General features: G+C 41.0%; 1 protein-coding gene across 10 annotated transcripts in view; it reads right to left on the reverse strand.

Moving 5' to 3' along the window:
* PTK2 (protein tyrosine kinase 2) overlaps positions 1-17,865 on the reverse strand; it is a 340,227-nt gene that overhangs the window by 292,425 nt on the left and 29,937 nt on the right. For all 10 annotated transcript variants that reach the window (XM_055349579.2, XM_055349577.2, XM_055349578.2 and 7 more), the window contains exon 2: positions 1,196-1,292. The gene's annotated coding sequence lies outside the window, so the exon portion shown is untranslated. The remainder of the gene's footprint in view (positions 1-1,195; positions 1,293-17,865) is intronic.

The following is a 17,865-nucleotide window of genomic DNA, read 5'->3' on the forward strand; positions in this document are numbered from 1 at the left end:
GAGATTTCATCAGGATGCTCAGAATGGCGCACAATTTAAAACTTATAAATTGTTTACTTCTGGAATCTTCTATTTAGTATTTCCGAACTGCAGCTAACATTGGGTAACTGAACCTACAAAAAGCAAAACCACAGACTGGGGGGAGGGAGCTGCTCTACCAGTCAAGAGCACAACACTGTGAAGCCAGAATGAATCTGAATCCCAGCTTTGCCATTTACTAATTTAGTAATCTTTTTTTTTGAGATGGACTCTTGCTCTGTCACTCAGGCTGGAGTACAGTGGAACGATCCTGGCTCACTGCAGCCTCAAATTCCCGTGATCCAGGCATGCATCACCACACCTGACAATTTTTGTTTTTTGTTTTTTTTTTCAGAGACAAGGTCTTGTTGTTACCCAGGCTGGTCCGAATTTTTTTTTTTTTTTTTTTTTTTTTTTGAGACAGGGTCTTGCTCTGTCACCCAGGCTGGAGTGCAGTGGCACGATCTCGGCTCACTGTAACCTCCACCTCCTCCTGTGGAGGTTCAAGGAATTCTCCTGCCTCAGCCTCCCGAGTAGCTGGGATTACAACAGCTGGATGCAACATCACGTCTGGCTAATTTTTGTCTGTTTAGCAGAGATGGGGTTTTGCCATGTTGGCCAGGCTGGTCTCGAACTCCTGACCTCAAGTGATCTGCCTGCCTCAACCCCACAAAGTGCTGTGATTACAGGCGTGAGCCACCGCACCCAGCCACTTGGTCTCAAAACTCCTGAACTCAAGCAATCCTCCCGTCTCGGCCTCCCAAAGTGCTGGGATTACAAGCATGAGCCACCGTGTCCGGCCATAACTTAGTATCCTTTAACCTCTCTGTATTTTGGTTTATGCAAATGTGAAATAGGGAAGAACAGTAAACCTTGCTTATAAAGTTACTGTGAGGATTCAATTAGTAATTGTAACTTAGAGGGTTTATAATGTACCAGACAGTATTCTAAGCACGTTATTATTAACCATTATTATACTACCTGTCTCAGAAAAAAATATATAAAGTATCTACACATAATAGGCACTAAACAATTTATATTTCTTCCCTCACCCACCCTGCAAAATCAACTACCTTTTGTTTATTTCTATTGTACGTCAAAGAGACACTAAGACAGGTGAAAGAAAAACAAAACCAAAAATCTCAAGACACAAGTATAGCAAGAGAATTATACTCACAGTTCAGAAGGCCACAATAACTCTGAGGAAATCAAATGACAATTTAAAAAAATACTTCTAATTTCTCTTTCCTCTTTCCATTGCAGTCAGAGAGAACCTGAAAGACAAGAGAGAGATATATATATATATATAAATAAAACCACCATTATTTCACTAGTTTTTTTCAAGGCTTTATTGTACTGTCCACCTTACAGTTAGCTTCTTCACTGCTTACCATACATACTGTACTGGACCTTGAATGAAGAATAACAAATTTGGAAAAGGCCTGTCTTCAAACCCATATTTTAGTTGAAGGAAATATACATGAAATAACTAAGAACCATTAAAACATCAACGGGCATAATTAATCTGACACAAAGTTAGCTAACAAATTCAGAGGAAGATGGCAAACAGAATATACACATCTATTTCACTTCCACTAAAATTATACAAAAGACATAGATATGGTTTGGCTGTGTCCCCACTCAAATCTTGAATTGTAGCTCCCATAATTCCCATGTGTTGTGGGAGGGACCTGCTGGGAGGTAACTGAATCATGGGGGCAGGTCTTTCCCGTGTTCTTCTCATGATAGCGAATAAGTCTCACAAGATCTGAGGGTTTTATACAGGGGAGTTCCCCTGCACACACTCTCTCTTGCCTGCTGCCGTGTGTAAGATGTGTCTTGCTTCCCCTTCGCTTTCTGCCATGATTGTAAGGCCTCCCCAGCCATGTGGGACTGTGAAGTCAATTGAACCTCTTTCCTTTATAAATTACGCAGTCCCAAGTATGTCTTTATTAGCAGTGTGAGAACAAACTAATACAGACATATTAAAAAGATAAATTTAAAAACCAAACCCACAGGACAGGGAGAAATGAAAGAAAAAGTAACTGAATTTTTGAAGCTATAAGAAAAGCCTCTAACACTGAAGATAGAAACCGAACAAACAGGAAAACAGAAAAACTTGGGGGAAATGAACTATAAAAGATTGGAAGCATAGCAAATGACTCAGCAGGCCCAATGCAGCCAGACCAAGCCAGCAGCCAAAAACACTAAGAACCAATTCCATTTCCACAGCCATGTTGGGAGAAGGTTCAGAACTGGCAGCACTAAATGCAGACAGAACAAGGGGTAAAGAAGGTGGAGGCATAAAGGATGATGGAGGTTAGGTGAAGACTATCTACGATGCAGCTAAAGCCTCAACACCACGCCTTCGTGGGACTCCCCAACCATGACAGAAGACTGGGGGCTCTCTGGAAAAGGAGAGCATCCTTAGACAGAAGTCACCCTGCCCAACTGTACAAAACAGAGGTCGATCTAGTCACTGAACACACATTTCAGCTCCTCCACTACCCCCTATGCACTTTCCTCTCAAACTTCAGATAGTCAGGTCTTTACCCTGCAGGAACCTGATACATCTAAGAAGAAAGATCTAAAGATGCCAACGCTGGGGATTTCCCAACAAATGGGCCATCCAGAATATCCTGATGCAAAAGTCAGAGTCAAAAGGCTGAACCCACTTGCTAAAGCTTCCAAAGAATTTTTTATTCACCACAAGGAAATTAATACCAGACATGTGAGAAAATTCTGTAACACAAAAGACAGAGAACAACACAGGAGGGTGGGGAAGGGGGGAGGGAATAAAAAAGCCACTTGGGGGAAACAACACATTACTCACGTGTTTTAGTGAAGCTGGGGAAAACAGACCTACTGTGCTGCCAGTCGTATAAAAGTCTAGCACATATGATTATGTACAGTACCTAACACTTGATAAACAATTATGTTACTGGCTTATTTATTGTGCACTTTTAATTATCATTGTAGAGTACACACCTTCTACTTATTTAAAAAGAACAACTGTAAAACAGCTCAGCAGGTCCTTCGGGAGGTATTCCAGAAGGCACTGTTAACCTAGGCGATAACAGCTCCATGTGTGTTATTGCCCCTAAAGACTTTCCGGTGGGACAAGATACAAAGGTGGAAGAGATTGATATTGATGATCCTGACCTTGTGTGGGTCTACCCTAATGTGTGTATTTGTGTCTTCATTTTAACAAAAAAGTTTAAAAACGATAAATTAGGCTGGGCACCGTGGCTCACACCTGTAATCCCAGCACTTTGGGAGGCTGTGGGTGGATCACCTGAGGTCAGAAGTTCAAGGCCAGCCTGACCAACATGGAGAAACTCTGTCTCTACTAAAAATATAAAATTAGCCGGGCATGGTGACACATGCCTGTAGTCCCAGCTACTTGAGAGGCTGAGGCAGGAGAATCGCTTGAACCCAGAAGGCAGAGGTTGCAGTGAGCCGAGATCATGCCATTGCACTCCAGCCTGGGCAACAAGAGCAAAACTCCATCACAAAAACAAACAAACAAACAAATGAAATGATAAATTAAAATTTTAAAAAAATACAGAAAAGCTCATAGAATATGGATATAAAGAAAATACTGGCTAGGTGCGGTGCCTCGCTCCTATCATCTTGGCACTTTGGGAGGCCGAGGCAGATGGATTGCTTGAGTCTAGAAGTTTGACACCAGCCTGGGCAACATGGTGAAACCCTATCTCTACAGAAAAAATTAGCTGGGCATGGTGGCACACACATGTAGTCTCAGCTACTTGGGAAGCTGAGGTGGGAGGATCACTTGAGCCCAGGAGGGGGCTCACTTTGTACTGCTGTACAATGTGCCTCTGTTGTAAGCTAAGTGTTATTACAAAATAGCCAAAAGTTTAAAAACATTTAAAAGTTTATAAAGTTATAGTAAGCTACGGTTATTACTGAAGAAAAATATTTTTATAAACTTAGTGTATAGCCTAAGTGTACAGTGTTTATAAAATCTACAGTAGTGTACAGTGATAATCTAGGCCTTCACATTCACTCACCACACACTCACTGACTCACCCAGAGCAGCTTTCAGTCCTGCAAGCTCCATTCCATTCATGCATGTAAGTGCCCTATACAGGTATATTTTTTAATCTTCTATATCATATTCTTATTGTACCTTTTCTATGTTTAGATACACACACACTTACCACTGTGTTACAACTGCCTACAATATTCTGTACAGTAACATGCTGTACAATTTTGCAGCCTAGGAGCAATAGGCTATACCATATAGCCCAGGCATGCAGTAGGCTACCATCTAAATTTGCTCAGTACACTCTATGACATTTGTACAATGAAATCACCTAATGCATTTCCTGTCGTTAAGCAACTCATATATAAAAATCAAAAACAGAATTACAAAAAGAAAAAGACAAATCCACAGTGATAGATTTTATTTCATTTATCTCTCATGAAATAGCAGTTCAAAGTCTCTTGTCCATCCTGCTAATGAGTTAACTACCTTTTTCTTGACATGTTACATATTTTTTATGCAAACTGTTAGAATTATGATTTACCAATATCTTCTCCCACTCTATAATTTGCCTTTCACTCTCCTACTAATTTTTTGTTTTTGAGATAGTGTCTCACTCTGTCACCCAGGCCAGAGTACAGTGGTGTGATCATGCCTCACTGCAGCACCAACCTACTGGGCTCAAGCAATCCTCCTGTCTCAGCTTCCTGAGTAGCTGGGACTAACAGGTCTGTGCCACCATACACAGCTAATTTCTTTTTTTAAATTTTTTGTAGAGACAGGGTCCCACTATGTTACCCAGGCTGGTCTTGAACTCCTAGACTCAAGCAATCCTCCTGCTGTGGCCTCCCAAAGTGCTGGGATTACAGAAGCCACCATGCCAAGCCTAATAATGTCTTTTGAGGAATATGATGTCCTAACTTTAATGTAGCATAACTCATCGATTTTTCTTTTATGGTTGCTTTTTGTGTCCAGAGATAATAAGATGTTATCCGTCATTATCCTCCAAAACTATGCTCTCCAACACAGTACCCACTAGTCACGTGCTAAGGAGCACTTGAAATGTAACTAGGCCAAACTGAGACATAAGTGTAAAATACACACTGAATTGCTAAAACTATAGTATCCTTGCCCCCCAAAATAAAATATACTAATAATGTTTAAATTACTTGCACATTAAAATGTATTTGAGCATTACTGGGTTAAATATAAAATATTAATTTATCTGTTTTTCCTAAATTTAGCTTCTAGAAAATTTTAAAATCACATGTGGCTCACAATATATTTCTATTAAACACCGTTATACCAGTTTTATTTAATCTTTTCATATCTATAAATCCACTTGAAATTATTTTTTATTGTGTGAAGCAAATTATTATTTTTCCCTATATGGATACTCAAATGACCCAGCACCATTTATTGAAAAAGTCTCTCTTCCCTGTTGCTCTACAATGTCAATTTGTCACAGATCAATTGTCACAAAAGAATATATACAGTGTAATTCTATTCCTATAAAGTTTAAAACTACACAAAAGCTAATCCTAATGTTTAAAGACACATAATAGGGAGTAAAATTATTTTTTTAATGGAAATGACTGTCACAGAAGTCAAGATTATGGAAAAGGGAGCAAAAGGCTGGCAATCATTTTTTAGCTGAATGTGGTTACACACACATATATTTTTTAAACAAAAGTAGGCCGGGCGCAGTGGCTCACGCCTGTAATCCCAGCACTTTGGGAGGCCGAGGCGGGTGGATCATGAGGTCAGGAGATTGAGACCATCCTGGCTAACACAGCGAAACCCCGTCTCTACTAAAAATACAAAAAAAAAAAAAAAAAAAAAAAAATTAGCCACGCGTGGTGGCGGGTGCCTGTAGTCCCAGCTACTTGGGAGGCTGAGGCAAGAGAATGGCGTGAACCCAGGAGGCGGAGCTTGCAGTGAGCGGAGATTGCGACACTGCACTCCAGCCTGGGCGACACAGCAAGACTCTGTCTCAAAAAAAAAAAAGTAGTGTAAGAGTGATCCATTCCCCTCAGAAATGGTGGACTTTTATATATAATCTATATACTTATATCTACATTTTTGATTTTCAAAAAGATATATGAATTATCACCAAGGGATAAAGAAGGCCTAAATGGATCTTTTACAATCTTCCCTGTGGCCCACGTATAGCGGCTCATGCCTGTAATTCTAGCACTTTGGGAGGCCAAAGTGGGAGGACAGCCTGAGCCCAGGAGTTCAAGACCAGCCTGGGCAACACAGAGAGACTCCCCCTTGCCTGCCCCCCACCACCCTCCTTTTCCAACAAAAAATAAATTAGCTGGGCATGGTGGCACATGCCTTTGGTCCTCGCTACTTGAAAGGCTGGGGTGGGAGGATCTGCTTGAGCCTGTGAGGTCAAGGCTGCAATGAGCCTGGTCACACCACTGCACTCCACACTGGGCAAACAGAGTGAGACTCTGTCTCAAAAAGGAAAAAAAAAAATCCAACAACAACAAAAAAAACCTACCTGTGGTTATCCCTGAGAGATACAATTTACCAGCAATTATTTTTTGTGTACAGTATTTTTTTAAATGTTCTACAATGAACATATATTGTATTAGAAGGAAAAAAACACATTGTAAATGCAATTTTAAACTTTTTTTTTTTTTTTTTTTTTTTTTGAGACGGAGTGTCACTCTGTCACCCAGGCTGGAGCGCAATGGCACGATCTCGGCTCACTGCAACCTCCACCTCCCAGGTTCAAGCAATTCTCCTGCCTCAGCCTCCCAAGTAGCTGGCATGCGCTACATGATTACAGGCATGCACCACCACATCCAGCTAATTTTTGTATTTTTAGTAGAGACGGGGTTTCACCATGTTGGCCAGGCTGGTCTCAAATTCCTGATCTCAAATGATACGCCCACCTCAGCCTCCCAAAGTGTTGGGATTACAGGTATGAGCCACCGCGGCTGGCCCACTTTAACCCTTAAAAAAAGAATAAGTAATCAAGGCAAGATAAACTAGGATGAATCCATCAATGGTTTTACACCAGGCTGTAAAGAAAGCATGATCTCATAGTGAATGACTATCAGGTGAACTACCAAAATTGTTCATTGCCACATACAGAATCAACACTTCACAAATCTTGTGTTTTAACGTATCGTATAGGCTGGGCGCGGTGGCTCACTCTTGTAATCCCAGCACTTTCGGAGGCCAAGGTGGGCAGATCACCTGAGGTCAGGAGTTAAGACCAACCCGACCAACAAGGTAAAACCCTGTCGCTACTAAAAACACAAAATTAGCCAGGCGTGGTGGTGCATGCCTGTAATCCCAGCCACTCGGGAGGCTGAGGCAGGAGAATCACTTGAACCTGGGAGGCGGAGGTTGCAGTGAGCCGAGATCACACCACTGCAATCCAGCCTGGGCAACAAGAGCGAAACTCTGTCTCAAAAATAAAAAAGTACTTTATAGATAAAGAGCACTTTTCCTTGGAAATGTACTTTAAAGTCAGAAAAGCAGCAGATATATAGAAAAGACATCTGAAATCAAATTCAAGAAACCTGAATTCCAGTCCTAGTTCTATCACTAGAGCAAGTTTGGGCACTGTGAGCAAGTTATCCATGCCTTTTACATTTATTTCCCTCGAAGACAGGCAAATAACTACACCACACTTTGCTAAGCTTATGGATGGTATCAAACAGCCAACTATATAGCCACACAATTTGTTATTACATTTGCTATTTCCAAGAAATGTATCTAATCCTAAAAATAACTCAGCAACCATACCAAATCTCCAGATAAAACTTCAAATTCCAAATGCAAAGTTTCCTTTAAGATTTGGTACTACAGGCCGAGCGTGGTGGCTCACACCTGTAATCCCAGCACTTTTGGAGGCCGAGGAGAGTGGATCACGAGGTCAGGAGATCGAGACCGTCCTGGCTAACACAGTGAAACCCTGTCTCTACTAAAAATACAAAAAAATTAGCCGGGCGTGGTGGCGGGTGCCTGTAGTCCCAGCTACTTGGGAGGCTGAGGCAGGAGAATGGCATGAACCTGGGAGGTGGAGCTTGCAGTGAGCCAAGGTCGCGCCACTGGACTCCAGCCTGAGCAACAGAGCCAGACTCCATCTCAAAAAAAAAAAAAAAGATTTGATACTACAAATCAGTCTCACCAAGTTAATACTAGAGAGCTCACCTAACAAAAAGTACTTATAGTACACATTTTTTAAAAGGCAATGATTTAAGCCTGGTAAGGAAATTTTAGATAAAAGAAAGCAAAGGTTTCTTTTATAGGTTTAATTCTTTTAAAGATTTCATTTAGAGGTTTATTCCTTCAACCATACAACCCAACTGGAGTGGTGGTGTTTTAGGAAAACTGCCTCCTCTTTTGCAATTTATTGAGTTAGTATCTTTAAACTCAAAAATATCTGGGCCTGGTGTGGTGGCTCATGCCTGTAATCCCAGGCAGAGACAGGTGGATCACATGAGGCCAGGAGTTCAAGACCAGCCTGGCCAACATGGCAAAACCCCGTCTCTACTAAAAAAATTACAAAAATTAGCCAGGAGCTACTCAGGAGGCTGAGACAGGGGAATCGCTTGAATCCAGGAGGTGGAGGTTGTAGTGAGCTGAGATCACACCACTGCCTAGGCAACAGAGCAAGACTCTGTCTCAAAATTTAAAAAAAAAAAAAAGGAAGGAAGAAAGGAAGAGAGGAAGGGAAGAAGGGAGGGAGGAAGGGAGGGAGGGAGGGAAAAAATTATGTGGTTATTTTTACTCATTTCAACAAATTCTTGCTGCTTTGTGTGGCAATGAAGACAGCAGTCCCATAGTAAAGAGCTAAAGAAAACTGTGTACAAGCATCCAGCAATGCCAAAAGCTATATCAGTCTACTATGCCTATTACAAACACACATACTCTGTGAGGGGCCTGAGGGGCCTCCTGTATAGGACACGCAGCTCGAGCATACTCTACAGTCATCACACCTGTAATCCCAGCACTGTGGGAGGCCGAGGTGTGTAGATCATGAAGTCAGGAGATCGAGACCATCCTGGCTAACACAGTGAAACCTACTAAAAATACAAAAAATTAGCCGGGTGTGGTGGCTACTCCCAGCTACTTGGGAGGCTGAGGCAGAGAATGGCGTGAATCCGGGAGGCGGAGCTTGCAGTGAGCTGAGATCACGCCTCTGCACTCCAGCCTGGGTGACAGAGCGAGACTCCCTCAAAAAAAAAAAAAAAATAAATAACAAAAAAAAAAAAAAACCACAGAATGTCCACTCTCCTTTCCCAGCATTAGTGACAATCCTCACTCATGGCAATCCTACAGACTTCCTGGCCCTTGTAGGTCCCCCCACCCAACCTACCTAGGCTTCCTCTGCTTGCCCTTTAAGTGCTCTCCTGGGGACCCTATTCTTTGTGTTAAGTACATTCCCTTTGCAGTGCAAAAGCAGCCATAGACAATATATAAACAATTTGAATGCATCCCAATAAATACATATTTACAAAAGCAGATTTGGCCCACCTGCTATAGTTTCCTCAGCCCTGTAACAGACCACTGATACCAACACGCACGAACCTTAAGGCCTTGCCTCTCCCTCTAATACAGCCTATATATGTTCTTCCTCCTATAAATATATACCCTATAACAATGAACAGCTTATAATAGCATCTCCTCTTAACTAATTCTTTCCACGAGCTATACTCTGTGCTAAGAGTTTTAGGAGTACTCAGTCCTCAAAATAACCTCTCAAGGAATTATTCCTGTTACACATTTCCGGAAGTTCAGATTTAGAAGGTTATCTAATTTTCCAAAGTCACATAATAATAAAAGGCCAAGCTAAGAATCAAATTCAGGTGTCTGACCCCAAAAATCCTGCCCTTAACCATGACCAGTTGCCCAATCTAACTCTTTCACCTCACTGATCTCTCACCCCTAAGATCCCTGCTCTCCAATTCCATGGCCATCCATTTAGTTCAAGTTACAGTGTTGCAAAAACAAAAGCAAAACAAAACCTCCTAACTGATCTACTTTCTTTATTACAGTGCCCCCTTCAATTCAACTTCTTCACCAGTACCTACCTGAGTGACCTTTCCTAAAACAAATTATGTCAACCGCTCAAAAGTCTTCAATAGCTCTCATTACTTTGAGGGATATTAGAAATTCTTTGCTTTGAAAAGCAATTTTCCAACTGTGTTCCCTATTCTGCTGACATTTATCTGGGGCATCAAAGCATACCTTCTAAGCCTTTACCTCTTCCTCCTCACAGTATTTCTCATCATCCCATTCCAAATAGAATATTCCAGGGGGAACAGGGAAGAGGAGAACTTGAGGGGGGTTAGGGGGGTTAAGAGGGAGAAGGAAAGAACATAACCAAACCACTAGCTTCCTATCTCATTTTCCATCACTTGCTCATTCCTTTTCTATGGTAGGATCATACTGAACAACCTCAACTTCCCTTAATGTGCCATGTTATTTCTTACAAACAAGCCTTTACTTATGCCAGTCCTTCTGCCTGGAAGGTTCTTCCCTTCCCCCACCCAGCTTACTCCTAATCATCCTTCAAAGTTCAGTTCAAGTGCAACCAAAAATCTGCCTTCCATGACCCTCCTCCCACCCAAGACTGATGTGGATGCACTACCCTATGCATGACTGTTTCTACCACAGGATTTAGCCCACTTAACTATAATCAATAATTTGCCTGTTTTTTAAGAGACAGGGTCTTGCTCTATCTTCCAGGCTGGAGTGCAGTGAGGAGAGCCTAACTCACTGTAGCCTCAGACACCTGAGCTCAAGCAATCCTCCCACCTGAGCCTCCCTCAGCCACACCATCACGTGCCCAGCTAATTTCTTTTCTTTTTTTTTTTTTCTGGAAATAGGGTCTTACTCTGTCATCCAGGCTGGATTGTGGCAATGCGATCAAGCTCACTGCAGTCTCAACCTCCCGGGCTCATGCGATTCTCCTACATCGGTCTCCCAAGTAGTTGGGACCACAGGTGGGCACCACCCCCAGCCCCAGGTAATTTTTTTTTTTTTTTTTTTGGTAGAGAGGGGAGTCTCACTATATTACCCAGGCTGGTCTCAAACTCCTGGACTCAAGCGATCCACCCGTCTTGGCCTCTCTCCGCCTCCCAAAGTGCTAGGATCACAGGCATGTGCCACTGAGGCCATTTCTCATTTAACTATTACTTTTCAGAACCAAGTATAATGCTAGCAACAGTATATGCAAATGCAAAGAAAGGTTTTTTCATTTATTCATGTACAGAGATCTGCTATACATTCCTGGCATCATTCCAGGAACAAAAATTCAAAGACACTCAGATCTTGCTTGCCCTTAATGAGTTTCAACTACAAATTCTTTACTCCCAAGAAAAAAGGTATTTATCCTATATCCTCTTTCTCTCCAAAAGACAGAACATTCACCAATGGCTTTACAGAATTTTGATGGTCCTGCTATCATGAATGGATATGGAACCTAAGACCTAATAATCCTTTTTTGACATTGCATGCATCATGTAATATGAAGAGTGTCAGCCTGGGCATTAGGAAACCTGATTTCTATTGTTTAGAAAAAAACACTATTACTTTTAAAGAAAACAAAATCCAAACTCTTTATTTGACCCTTAATTGTCAAGCCAAGTCTAACTCTCTAGTCTAAAGTCTCTCAGCACTGTCTCTTATGAATCCTACACTCTGGCAAAACTATAAACTATTGTCAGTTTACAGAGCAACTTGTACTTTCTCTCACATCTCTATGCCATCTGCTGCTCCTTCTACCTAGATCATCTTCCCATTGCTCAACTTGATGTACATGTGGTAGGGGCTGCTCCGTCTCACCCCAGATTAGATGCCCCTCTCCTGCACTCCATAGCATTTCTTCACTCAATATAGGTTATTAAGTGACAGACACAAGCCATGCATTGCACAAGGTATTGGACATGCACGGTACCAGAGACATGACCCTACCCCAAAGGAATCTTGTGGTGAAGCTTACTAGAGAGGCCATTAAAATTTTGCCTTTTCTGTCAGTCTCTTCCTCCTCCAAGTAAACAACAATATTCTAGGCCAGGCATGGTGGCTCACGCCTGTAATTCCAGCACTTTGGGAGGCTAGGGCGGGTGGATCACCTGAGATCAGGAGTTCGAGACCAGCCTGGCCAACATGGCAAAACCCCGTCTCTACTAAAAATACAAAAATTAGCCAGGCATGGTGGCACACACCTGGAATCCCAGCTACTCGGGAGGCTGAGACAGGAGAATCACTCGAATCCAGGAGAAAGGGGTTGCACTGAGCCAAGAACGCGCCACTGCACTCCAGCCTGGGTGACAGAGCAAGACTCCATCTCAAAAAGAGAAAGATTCTAGGGACAGTGACAACCTCTTTCAGCTCTGCAGCCTCAGGACCTAAACACCAGGTAAACAACTTAAGCACTATTAATTAAAACCAAAGTAAAGGTCAAAAAAGCTCCAGTTGGTTGCAGTTGGAAGCATTTCTTCTTTCCATGCACTCTGCCTTTCCTGCCTCCTTTCTATTAGGAGTGTAAACCTAAAAACATCACTTGTTGAATTATTCTGACACTCTTGGAACTGGTTTTCTTCTCTTCATTAAATGTGAAGACAAACCATCCCAGTTACTCCCCACATCTACTTTTTGTTCACCACTGTATACCCAACAGTATGCACCATTATCTAAAACAGCATCTAGAGCGCATGATTATCGATAAACATTTATATGATGCATGAATGACTTAATGAATAAATGAATGGATACACTGGCATTGAGTACCTCAGCCACATTCTGATAACCGCTTTTTGCTTTATGTTTTATTCTATGTAGTTAAAGGAGAATTTAAGCAAGTTACAAGCCTCCATTCTATCAACACTAGGCTTACTGCCCACTTACTGTTTTAGCAACAGGCAACTTAATGCATGTTGAATCCTGTTTTAGCAACAGACAACTTAATGCATGTTGAATCCTAACTCTTCTTATTCCATGATTTAATCCATCTTTACTAAGAACAGAAATCTATTTGTAACTATGAAACTGATAAAATATAAGTATAAAAATCTGAACTAGTTCAGAGTATAAAGTAGCTATTTCTCAAATTATAAAATTAAAAGTCTTAAATTCTTTTTCTCCAGATGGATACAGAAAAATTAAAGTTGGCTTATTATACAATGATATACATGTTTATCTCCACATTCTCAACTCTGAAGATATTTTAAGATGGATATTCCCTACCCTTTGTGCATGAATGAGTGTATTTTAAGATAGGTATAAATAGATGCTTAGGCTGCTCTGAACCCTTTTCCCTTTTAACCTGCAAACTAAAATTTTCCATACCACACTAAACCTGTGCTTCATTATCACGTAGAATATTTCCTTTCACCACCTTGCTTTCAATGTTCTCATTTCAATGCACAATCCAACTTGGCCAGCCTTCTATCATTCTTTTCTCACTACCTCCAAATAACAATCCTGATCATAACAATAGCAGCTTCATGTGTGTGGAGTGTCTATATTAGCTCATTACTCCTCACAGCCCTAACTGGTTACTATAATTGTTTCCACTTTACATACAAGGAAACAGACTTAAAGAAGTTACTAAGTTTTCCAGGGTCACACAGCAAAGAAGGGAGAGACCAGGGATTCAAATACTGGTTTATCAGCACTCAAAATCATGCTGCTATTCTTGCTTCCCAAATTAACTACATAATATTGTTAAAACAATAAACATGATCTGGGCTTTCCAAAGCAAGCATGACAGAAAGTTCTTACCACAGCTGAGTAATGTTCAATATGACATATTGACAAATTATAAGTTATCTGGCTGGAATTGAACAAGTAGGATGAGCCCCTGGAAAAGAAAATGTCTGTCTGATGCTAAGTGCTAAATAAGGCTCAAACCCAGTATTTCTTTCTTTCTTTTTTTTTTTTTTTTTGAGACGGAGTCTCTCTCTGTCACCCAGGCTGGAGTGCGGCGGTGCAATCTCCGCTCACTGCAACCTCCACCTCCCAGGTTCAAGCAATTCTCCTGCCTCAGCCTCCCGAGTGGCTAGGATTACAGAGGCCTGCCACCACGCCCAGCTAATTTTGTATTTTTAGTAGAGACAGGGTTTCACCATGTTGGCCAGGCTGGTCTCCAACTCCTGACCTCGTGATCTGCCCGCCTCGGCCTCCCAAAGTGCTGGGATTACAGACGTGAGCCACCGCGCCTGGCCTAACCCAACATTTCTTAATCCATATCCTAACAATTTAACTCATCTATGAAGCTCCCCAATGTTCAAAATACACAACCACTTTATACCGATTTTCCCTTCCTCTAAACTCAGTCTGTCGATAGTTCCTGCACTTAACACAAGCTGCAACCTATATTCTGAAAGAACACAGGCCAGAAGTAACTTTCTGAAAAACCAAAAATACATTAAGAATGTGAATATGTTATGAAAATCACCAGAGCAAACAAAAGCTTCTTTATGCTTCAAAATAATTTTTTAGCCAAAAATATTCTAATACTAGCCTGGCACTGCTCAAAGGTGGGAATACTGTGTCTCATTCACTATCTCTGCACTGATGCTTAGTACACGGTTTGCCATCTACCTGGTACTAAGCTACTGACTAAACCAATACCCTAAAAGAAAAGAGGCTGTAAAATTACTGAATTTTAAAAAACCAATATTAACAGTAATAACTTGCCCATTTTGTATGCATAGCAAATGACGAATATAAACTGTTTTCCAGTTTTTAGATCAATATAAATCAGGGAATGATGAAGATTAGCCCTTAAATTCCCACAGTAGAAATAACTATACTGTTAGGAACTGTACTTACGAACATCGAGTTGATCCTGCCCTAAAAAAAAAATCGTTTTTAATTATTTATATGACTAGCCAAGCACTAAGAACTATATATCACATTTACAAAAGAGTTACAATTCACAATAATCTCTACTAAACAGAAGAGAAAAAGCAGATTAGAGAGGTTAAGGAGCTTGCTCAACATCATACAGGGAGCAAGGATCAGATATGAATGCAAAGCAAAAATCTGTCTACAGCTTGTGCTCTTCACCGTTCTATTCTGCATTGTAAAAAATATCCCCACAAAATTATATTGTGTGAAAGGCTTAAAATGTCAAAGAGACATTATTCTACTTAAACTAATCAATAGGCATAGTCAATACATTCAACACAAGACAACTCTTCCATCATACTTAAGAAAACTAATGGCTATGATGATATATGGTAAGGGCCATGTTGTCTACCTGAGAAAAACACCAAAAGAAACTCTATGGGAACAGATACCAAAAAAAGGATCTATCTATAAGCCAAATTCAAGAAATAATTCGAGCAGCAACTCCCATGGGGGCTGCAAGAGGTAACTGATCAGGGACGCAAAATCATTTGAGCATCATGGCCCAGCTGAAACTGGTGACCATTACCTGAGTAACAGAAGCAGTTTGCAAAGTGAACAGCTTCAGGTTTAGATAAGGAAAAATAAGCACATTGCACCCTGTCACTCCTCTTGAAAGCAACTAGAAAGCCTGAACAGAGTAACTGCAGAAGCTATTTGAGGACTCTGAAAAGTAAACAGTAGCAGGTGGATGAGGGAGGAATAGAATTCAAACCACCACCAAATCAGCATATTTAAACAAGACCCAGAGTCTCCTCCTAACATAACATCCAAAAAGTCGGGGATACAATCCAAACTTACTCTGCACAGGAGGAACCAGGAAAACCTCAATTCCCATAGAAAAAGAAAATCAAGACAAGCCAATACTGAGATGACACAAAGGTCAGAATTATCTCACAAAGACTTTAAAACAGCTATTATACAAATAATCCTATAAACAAGCACACACACAATATACTTGCTATCACTAATTATCTTCCCTTTATCTCACCTCTCCACCATAACTTCTCTATCCAAGATTACCAATGACCTCAATACTGCTAAATCCAATGGTCAATACTTAGATATTACTTCCTCTGTCAGCTGCAACTGACAGGTAATTATTCCTGCTTCCCTTCTCTTGCTTTCCAGGACACCATCTTCTCCTGGGTTTCTTCTTACCTCACAGGTGGTTTCTTTCCAGTCTCTACAGCTGTTCTTCCTCTTCTTGCAAACCTGTTAATTCTAGAGTTCCCCAAGACTCTGTCCTTTCTCTTATTTATGCTCACCTCCTAGGCAAGCTCACTTTAAAAGCTACCTTTATGCTAACTGTAGCTCAGATTTCTTCTAAAATCCCAACTTGAAAATCCAGTTGCCTGGTTGTTGTGCTAGACTGTTGTCAATTCTGCATCATTACCACCTTCTATATTCACCTGTGTGACATAGGGAAGCCAGAACTACATTTCCTGCAAACCCCTTCCTGCTACAACTCAGGGTTAGAGTCAACTAATAAGGGCAACTCGTGCAAGACTGGTAAGATAAAAGAGAACACTACCCTCTGGAGGCAGCTGCAGGTTGATGTGCTAGGAGAAAAAAATAACTCACCTACTTCTGAAACTAAGACCTAGATAGAGCAGCTCCTACTAGGAATTCCCAGCAGCTTCGGAGAGACTCCAAGAACCATCCACTTCAACCACAGCAGCAGAGGCTTCAATTCTGAGACCTCTGCCCATCTCAGATGAGCTCCTGGGAAGTACACACTGTAAACAGCTGCTTCCTTGACCTTCAATTCTCCAACCCTTCCAACGGTAGTGAAGGACTATAATTCTGTGTATTTAAAAAAGTGCCTAGAGCAGCTTCTCTTTTCCTGAGCAAATCCTCATGGATACACTATGCTGGGGACCAGCTTCTAGATCCTCAGAGAAGTGAAACATCACTTAAGCGAATAAAAATGTCCAAGAGACATTTCAAAGCTCAGATATTGATCTTTCTCCTCCAAACCTTCTTTACACACTCTTCTCTATGTCAGTTCTTGGCAACTCTCTCCTTCCAGTTGTCCAGGCCAAAAAGCAATGGATGTCATCCTTGTCTCTTTTATTCCTCACACTCCATGTTCAACCTTGTCAGCAAATAATGTCAGCTCTTCCTGGCAAATCTGCCAAGAAACTGTCCACTTTGCTCCACATCCTCCACCATCACCACGACTTGTGCCATCATCACCATTCACTCAAATGAACTCAACAGCCACCTGACAGGTCCCCCGCTTCTAACCTTGCTGCTCTGGTGCCTATCCTCAACATTGCAGATGAAGTCAAATCTCAATCCGATTGCAGATGAAGTCAAATCTCAATCAGATGTCATCACTTCTCTGCTCAAAACCCTAAATGGCCCTCCATCTTATGTGGATAACTTAACCATGTTAAGTTGTCTGACTACAACATGTCTGACTACAACAGACAACATGTCTGACTACAACTGACAAAGAAATATGTCAAAAAAAAACACACCAAAAAACAAAAAAACTTGCTTAAGACTATAAGCTTTTCAATAAGAACAGTTGCTCAAAGAGTTGAGGATACTGATAACAACATCAATGTCAGTCAAAAACAAGGCAAATAATTTTTGAATGATTTTCCTTGGTTGTTGACGTTGCTCAACTGTTTATTCAAGGAGTCAATGCCAATCTTGAAGTAACTAAAAAATTAGTCTCTAAGAATAGTCTGTGTGGAACTACAAATAAGAATATTTTCAAAGCTGAGAAAACACTAATTTAGTACAATCTGAAGTGGAATCTACTAAGATGCAATGATAACAACTGGTGATAGTAAAAATATATGGGGAGCAGAAAAATGATTTGCTGCACAAATTTACAAAAATTATGAAAGTATTATGGTTATTCATCAGCAAGTACTATGTAGAAAGTATTTAAATCTGTCAGGTGTTATTGGACCAGTAGCATCCACAGTGAACTT

The sequence above is a fragment of the Gorilla gorilla genome, chromosome 7, assembly GCF_029281585.2.
Source record: "Gorilla gorilla gorilla isolate KB3781 chromosome 7, NHGRI_mGorGor1-v2.1_pri, whole genome shotgun sequence".
Taxonomy (NCBI): Eukaryota; Metazoa; Chordata; class Mammalia; order Primates; family Hominidae; genus Gorilla; species Gorilla gorilla.